Source organism: Schistocerca americana, chromosome X, assembly GCF_021461395.2.
Source record: "Schistocerca americana isolate TAMUIC-IGC-003095 chromosome X, iqSchAmer2.1, whole genome shotgun sequence".
NCBI lineage: Eukaryota > Metazoa > Arthropoda > Insecta > Orthoptera > Acrididae > Schistocerca > Schistocerca americana.
The window spans coordinates 566,579,742-566,588,044 of NC_060130.1; the positions used below are offsets into that span (position 1 = coordinate 566,579,742).

At 40.2% G+C, this 8,303-nt stretch overlaps 1 non-coding gene across 1 annotated transcript; it reads left to right on the forward strand.

The window, feature by feature from the left end:
• Window positions 1–241: 241 nt before the first annotated feature.
• On the forward strand, window positions 242–316 carry Trnas-cga. Its single transcript has one exon. It is a non-coding gene; the product is annotated as a tRNA-Ser (tRNA).
• Window positions 317–8,303: the final 7,987 nt, after the last annotated feature.

The following is an 8,303-nucleotide window of genomic DNA, read 5'->3' on the forward strand; positions in this document are numbered from 1 at the left end:
AATTATTCAACACTGAGCTCAATGAACTTAAAAAAAAAATCGTTCATGACAGTAATCAAGCCTAATTATGTTTCAAACATGTTTAACTTCTGTGAAACTTCCTGAGAGATTAAAACTGTGTGCCAGGCCAATACTCGAACTCGGGAACTTTGCAAGGTCCGCAGGAGAGCTTCTGTAAAGTTTGGAAGGTAGGAGACGAGGTACTGGCAGAAGTAAAGCTGTGAGGACGAAGCGTGAGTCGTGCTTGGGTAGCTCAGTTGGTAGAGCACTTGCCCGCGAAAGGCAAAGGTCCCGAGTTCGAGTCTCGGCCTGGCACACAGTTTTAATCTGTCAGGAAGTTTGATATCAGCGCACACTCCACTGCAGAGTGAAAATCTCATTCTGTTTAACTAATGTACTGGTTTCATTGTCTGTGAAGTAGGTATTTTAGACAGAACTTTTACACAGTCTGGCAATGAATTTTTGCAAAACGATACTTTCCAATAAATTGAGAGCTCTTTAGCAAAATTCTAACTAACATAAACCTTTGCTAATTCTTGCACATTTGAAAAACGCGAAAAAATCGCTAGTTCATTTGAAACGTGATACTCGGTTTTATAAACGCTTATGATAACGCCCTGCATAGGTTCATGATCAGAATGGAAGATATGGTTGGATTATTATTAAAATCACTCACACAAATTAACTGGTCCATTCTCTGATGTATGAAGTTGGTGGAGTGGTGGCAAAATGGTGGTGGCAAACGACATGGTGGCTAACTGTACTCACGGCACTTGATGTTTGAATGCTCTATAAAATATCTTCTTGGCGACGGAGTTTTAACGTGTAAGAGCCATTCCTTATTGCTGAGAGTACCATGCAACAGCCAAATCCATATCCGAGGCCAAATTCCTTGCAAAGCCGCTTCCCATTGCCTCCCTTGGCACCGTCGATGTGTACCGCGTAACGGACTGCGTACCGTTTCCACCAAGGAGCTGCCCAGTTCGACCACCAAAACCATATTTTACATAGCGCGAAGCCAATTCCGTTGCGAAGGGACTTCCCTACATCTTTTAAATTTTACAATACAAGTGCCCTGATCGTAAACCACTTTCCAATAACACTGTTTCTCTTTTGAATATACACATACTACAAAATGTCATTATTTTAAATATCGTTTAGCTTTTTACATAGATACCTGACAGACTTTAAATATCCTGTCACAAATCAATGGTATTAACTAACAAAGAATAAACACTTCATAATTACAAAGTTACATAATATAAATCTACTTAATCAATATACGTGTTACAACTTTTAGTTCAGTTTTTCATGGCAGATTTAGTATTTCTCCAAAGACCTTCTCTTCATTCGTAAATATGATGCCACATAAAGTCACTGTCTTACACAGTAGGCACTACATGAGTTAAGTCTCTTATGACTTTCAACATGACAACGTAGGAGTACGTTTGAAATACGTGTAGAAACTTTCAGGAGATTATGCTCACATTAACATGAGTGATACGTATAAAATTACGACAAGCAATGTTTGCTTTACTAGCTAGATGTAAAAACGTGCCGAAGAAGCAGTACTATAGATTTTATTTTGTTCGTACAATACAATGACCATTAGACCTGTTCAGCAGTAATGATGAATGACAAAAAATATTACAAAGTCCTGCACCTGTTACAATGAATCCATTGATCTTCGGACATGACAATGTCACGTAATTTAAAAAGTTGCTTTCCTAAAGTAAACCTCATTGTCACTCGCCGTCGCATGCATCAAGAACTCTCAGTGACCGTATATAGAGAAATTGGCTAAAGTCGCAAAAATACTAAACATGACTGTTATCGATTGTACCGAGTACAGCTAGTAGATAGCTAGAGGCCACAGTGCGATTATGGAGAGATCAGTAGTTGTAGTTTATGTTCACAGCAGTTTCCTCCACAGTGGATGCTGAAGGTAAAGAATTCAACCACATATCAATTAACGATATGCCATCTTCCGTAAATGTTCGTGTCAGTGTGTTTTTTTTTTTTCTTCAAATTCTTAAAAGACGCCAACTGTTCTTTTTTGCATAGATTTATAGGTGATTTCTTTGGCATTAAATGACTTTCCACTTAACTAACACGACTGCTTTTCACTAGGTAAGTATAACATCGGAGAAATATCGGTAAAGCTAAATTACTTTTTACAAATGTAGCTCTGTTAATGTGCGATATTATAACAGTGCTATAACAGTGCTATAAATAGCTGAAGAGCATTCTTTTGTTTTGTTTCCAGCACTCCAAGGTGCAGAACAGCTCCCTATCATTGACGATACTGCTCCATATTTTGATGACTTCCCAGGTGGCGAGTCCACAGATGCAGTTCCATTGTGAGTATCCTCATGATAACACTCATCGCTGGCGCAGTTCTGTTTACGTTCGAGCAACCCCTGCATTAGAAGTGCTGTCGTATGTTCGATGAGAGAATTTAGCCATGGGCACAGGCGAGGTACTGGGATATTCTTTTGAGTATGGTATGATAAAATTTCAGCAGCACATGTTAACGAAAACACATTTGTCTGTTTTATCGATTTGGTGCAATCCGTGCAAGTAGAAGGAACTAAACGAGTTTGTCCAACGATTAAGGGCAATATTCGATGTCATGTAACTCCTCAATCACGTACACCAATTATAAAATGAATTAGGTACACGTCTGTAGTATCGTATCGCACAACATTTTGCCCTACGCAAAAAATCACAGTGTCGATCTACATATACGTGGTGTCCTAAAAACGTTGCGACAGATTTCGAATGGTTGTAGAGACTGGCTTGAGGAACTAATTGATGATGGGCACTCGTGTCAGGAAAGTCATTCTACGACGCTACAGAGTGTCGAAGTTAAAGGTGCCGGCGCCTGCAACTAGACCAGACTTCGCCAGCAAACGTGACTTTGTACGCTGACGGACCATGGTCGGCATGTCTCGCAATTTTGTCTGCCATTCAGTTATCGCGGCTCATTGTCACTATGACCTGTGGAGAAGATGGAGCTAGCTACTGCGAAGACAGGACTTATTTCCTGTGAATGCGATTGTCTTTTGGCTTGGTACATGACAGTTTCGGACAGAGATTTCCATCTGAACTTTATTTGTCCATTGTATACCGAAAAACATTTCAGATTTTAGAGGGTTATACGAGAAAAATTAACTACGGATGGCGACCCGTGTCCAAAACCGTTATCTACCAGAGCAACACAGCATTCCATCTGTAGGAGGTAAGGCCTTTCTACGCAGCAGCTAGCTATGCCTTGTACACTGGTCATCGTGACAGTCAAAGAACATTGCGAGATATTCCACCTACAGTCCGTCAGTGTACATGGCGTCTGCTGCCGAAAGGGAGGCCTAGTAGCAGGTTCCGGTGCATGTAACTTCGATGCCCTGTAGCGCCGTTGGACGACGTTTCCGGACACTGGTTCCTGTCCACGATTTGTTCCTAGAGACAGCCTCTACTACCCGTCGAAGCCTGTCACAATATTTCAGGGACATCATTACTCTGCAAACCCCTGTGATATGCGTGGCAGATCGTACGTCCTATTGTATCAGTTATTAAGACTTCCTCTCATTCTATTCACGTATGGGAAGAACGATTACTTAAACGTTTCTTTACGTTGGGCCATTGGTCTATTCTTCTCTTTACGGCGAATATTGGAGCCATACGTAGGAACCTGTAGTATGTTTCCAGATTAATTACTTAATGTTGGTTCTAGAATTCTTATAAATAGCTTTCCGTGGTTCTCAACAGCAAATAAATGAATTGGTGCTCTTCACAGATATCTAGAGCACATTAGAATAGAAACATTAAGTCATATTCACGATAAACGTTGTAATGTGGAACGTGTCAACTGAGCATGTAATAAAAAATTTATTTGACTACATGCTGGTCATTTACAGGTATTTTACGTATAAATTACTAATTACTGACATTTTCTGTTTATGGAACATCATATTTCTATTGGTGTACCAAAAAACAGTTTTATAGTTCTATATTTCACCCCTACCAGCGCCGAAGTCACAGAATGTGCAGATTGTGCAGATCAGTATTGTTTTTCTAGTGTTGCAGTTATGATTGTCTCTGTCACTCTCAAATTTATGTGGACTGTTGATAAGTTACATAAGTAAATGAAAGTAGAGTGAGCTTGTAGTTAATATTAGCAGTTGTTTAAAGGGATGCCAGAAAAAAGAGAACGTTACCTTCAACAGAATTGTAGAGTATGATATAAGGAGGGGCACTGTGCGATGTTTATTGACATTTGTGGAGTCACTCTTCGCACAGAGAGGCCTAACAGCGACATATTTCAACACATCTTGGAAAACGTCTTCAATTAATTACGCATTCCATAGTAACACAGTACATGTTACTGGCCCTATAATTCGTATTGATTTTTAGGTGACCTTAATCACCCAACAGGAGACTTTACTTTTCAGAGACATGTTGTAGCGCAGTCTGAAACACTGCGTTAACGAACAACAGCCGTGTTCGATTAAGAATGTAATCGAAAACTGCGATTACGGTTCTGTATATGCTGCAGAATATTTCAGAAGAAATAAAATTTTGTGCCAGACTAGGCCTCGAGCAGGAATTGAAGACACCAGGACACCAGGACAAACTGAGCAGGCGTTAGCCGAAGTAGCTAAGGCAAATGCTGGTGACAAGCGGAGAATACGCGTTGGAGTCCCGGTCTGGCATAAAGTTGCATTTCTTCTGAAGTATTCTACAGTTGATGCGGAATGACAATCATAATTTGAGATCTGACTCTTTTAGGATCATACTAATATTCCATATTCCAAAGGAGATAGTAGGATCACTTGTAATTTCACTAAATACCTTCTGTATCGTTACTTTAATTAGTATTTGCTTTCTCTTCTGAACTGTTTCCGTGAGTAGCTCAAAAGTTATGATTAAAAATTTCTGCTACACAATACGTGTCTTTTAAGAAAAATGATATCATGTGCCATGGGTTCCTTCCATGTCTCTTTTAACAATATTCCTAACAGATTGGATGTTATCGGAGACCAAAAACAGGAAAAGTTAACGTAATATTGGTAAACTGCAGGAGTATCCAGGGCAAGGTTCCTGAATTAGTATCTCTTATTGAAGGAAATAGTGCGCATATAGTATTAGGAACGGAAAGTTGGTTAAAACCGGAAGTGAACAGTAACGAAATCCTAGACACAGAATGGAATATATACCGCAAGGATAGGATAAACGCCAATGGTGGAGGAGTATTTATAGCAGTAAAGAATTCAATAATATCCAGTGAAGTTATTAGCGAATGCGAATGTGAAATAATCTGGGTTAAGTTAAGTATCAAAGGTGGGTCAAATATGATAGTCGGATGCTTCTATAGACCACCTGCATCAGCAACCGTAGTAGTTGAGCGCCTCAGAGAGAACCTGCAGAACGTCGTGAAGAAGTTTCGTGATCATACTATTGTAATAGGGGGAGACTTCAATCTACCAGGTATAGAATGGGATAGTCACACAATCAGAACTGGAGCCAGGGACAGAGACTCTTGTGACATTATCCTGACTGCCTTGTCCGAGAATTACTTCGAGCAAATAGTTAGAGAACCAACTCGTGAAGCTAACGTTTTAGACCTCATAGCAACAAATAGACCGGAACTTTTCGACTCCGTGAATGTAGAAGAGGGTATCAGTGATCATAAGTCAGTGGTTGCATCAATGACTACAAGTGTAATAAGAAATGCCAAGAAAGGAAGGAAAATATATTTGCTTAACAATAGTGATAGGGCACAAATCGCAGAATATCTGAGTGACCACCATCAAACGTTCATTTCTGAGGAAGAGGATGTGGAACAAAAATGGAAAAAATTCAGAAACATCGTCCAGTACGCCTTAGATAAGTTCGTACCGACTAAGGTCCAAAGCGAGGGGAAAGATCCACCGTGGTATAACAATCATGTACGAAAGGTACTACGGAAACAAAGAAAGCTTCATCATAGGTTTAAGAGTAGTCGAATCATAGCTGATAAGGAAAAGCTGAACGAAGCGAAAAAGAGCGTAAAGAGAGCAATGAGAGAAGCATTCAACGAATTCGAACATAAAACATTGGCAAACAATCTAAACAAGAACCCTAAAAAGTTTTGGTCATATGTAAAATCGGTAAGCGGATCTAAATCCCCTATTCAGTCACTCGTTGACCACGATGGCACCGAAACGGAGGACGACCGAAGAAAGGCAGAAATACTGAATTCAGTGTTCCGAAACTGTTTCACTGCGGAAAATCGTAACACGGTCCCTGACTTCAGCCGTCGCACGGACGCCAAAATGGAAAATATTGAAATAAACGATATCGGAATTGAAAAACAACTGCTATCACTTAGTAGCGGAAAAGCATCCGGACCAGACGAGATACCCTTAAGATTCTACAGTGATTATGCTAAAGAACTTGCCCCCTTTCTATCAGCAATTTATCGTAGATCGCTGGAAGAACGTAAAGTACCTAGCGACTGGAAGAAAGCGCAGGTCGTTCCCATTTTCAAGAAGGGTCATAAATCAGATGCGAATAATTATAGGCCTATTTCGCTTACGTCAATCTGTTGTAGAATAATGGAACATGTTTTGTGTTCTCGTATTATGACGTTCTTAGATAATACAAATCTCCTTCATCATAACCAACATGGATTCCGCAAACAGAGATCATGTGAAACTCAGCTCGCCCTATTTGCCCAAGAAATTCACAGTGCCGTAGACACTGGCGAGCAGATTGATGCCGTATTCCTGGACTTCAGGAAGGCATTTGATACGGTTCCGCACTTACGTTTAGTGAAAAAAATACGAGCTTACGGAATATCGGACCAGGTTTGTGATTGGATTCAGGATTTCCTAGAAGAAAGAACACAACATGTCATTCTTAACGGTTCAAAATCTGCAGATGTAGAGGTAATTTCGGGAGTACCGCAGGGAAGCGTGATAGGACCTTTATTGTTTACAATATACATAAATGACTTAGTTGACAACATCGGTAGCTCCGTGAGGCTATTTGCAGATGACACGGTTGTCTACAAGAAAGTAGCAACATCAGAAGACTCGTACGTACTCCAGGAGGACCTGCAGAGGATTAATGCATGGTGCGAAAGCTGGCAGCTTTCCCTAAACGTAGATAAATGTAATATAATGCGCATACATAGGGGCAGAAATCCATTCCAGTACGATTATGCCATAGGTGGTAAATCATTGGAAGCGGTAACGACCGTAAAATACTTAGGAGTTACTATCCGGAGCGATCTGAAGTGGAATGATCACATAAAACAAATAGTGGGAAAAGCAGGCGCCAGGTTGAGATTCATAGGAAGAATTCTAAGAAAATGTGACTCATCGACGAAAGAAATAGCTTACAAAACGCTTGTTCGTCCGATTCTTGAGTATTGCTCATCAGTATGGGACCCTTACCAGGTTGGATTAATAGAAGAGATAGACATGATCCAGCGAAAAGCAGCGCGATTCGTCATGGGGACATTTAGTCAGCGCGAGAGCGTTACGGAGATGCTGAACAAGCTCCAGTGGCGGACGCTTCAAGAAAGGCGTTACGCAATACGGAGAGGTTTATTATCGAAATTACGAGAGAGCACATTCCGGGAAGAGATGGGCAACGTATTACTACCGCCCACATATATCTCGCGTAATGACCACAACGAAAAGATCCGAGAAATTAGAGCAAATACGGAGACTTACAAGCAGTCGTTCTTTCCACGCACAATTCGTGAATGGAACAGGGAAGGGGGGATCAGATAGTGGTACAATAAGTACCCTCCGCCACACACCGTAAGGTGGCTCGCGGAGTATAGATGTAGATGTAGATGTAGATGTATTGTCTCGTCAGTCAATATCAGACAGCAGGCACGTGCTCCAGGACTTTACTACAACTTTTCTTAAAATGTTGCAGTACTGTTTACAACATGAATCTCTTTTACAAACATTATCAGTTCTTCCTATTTTTTCATTTGGAACATACTATGATACCTGTAGTACTCTGAGGTCTCTTTAGTGACTTCCAAATAATGCATTTAATTATCTTTCCACGAAAACTACATTCAGAATTGGATACAGATTGTCTATTTAAATCTAGCTTTACGTTCATTGAAAACATCAGTACAGGTATTATTTTTATGCTTTCTTTGAAATATTTACTTGTTTTGCCATAAACCATCCTGTTTCTTAATTGTATATGGAACTGTGTTATGTAATGTGATTTACTGCACATCGTGATCTGATAATCCGCTTACCACTTAAATTCCACTTGTTGTATGAATACAT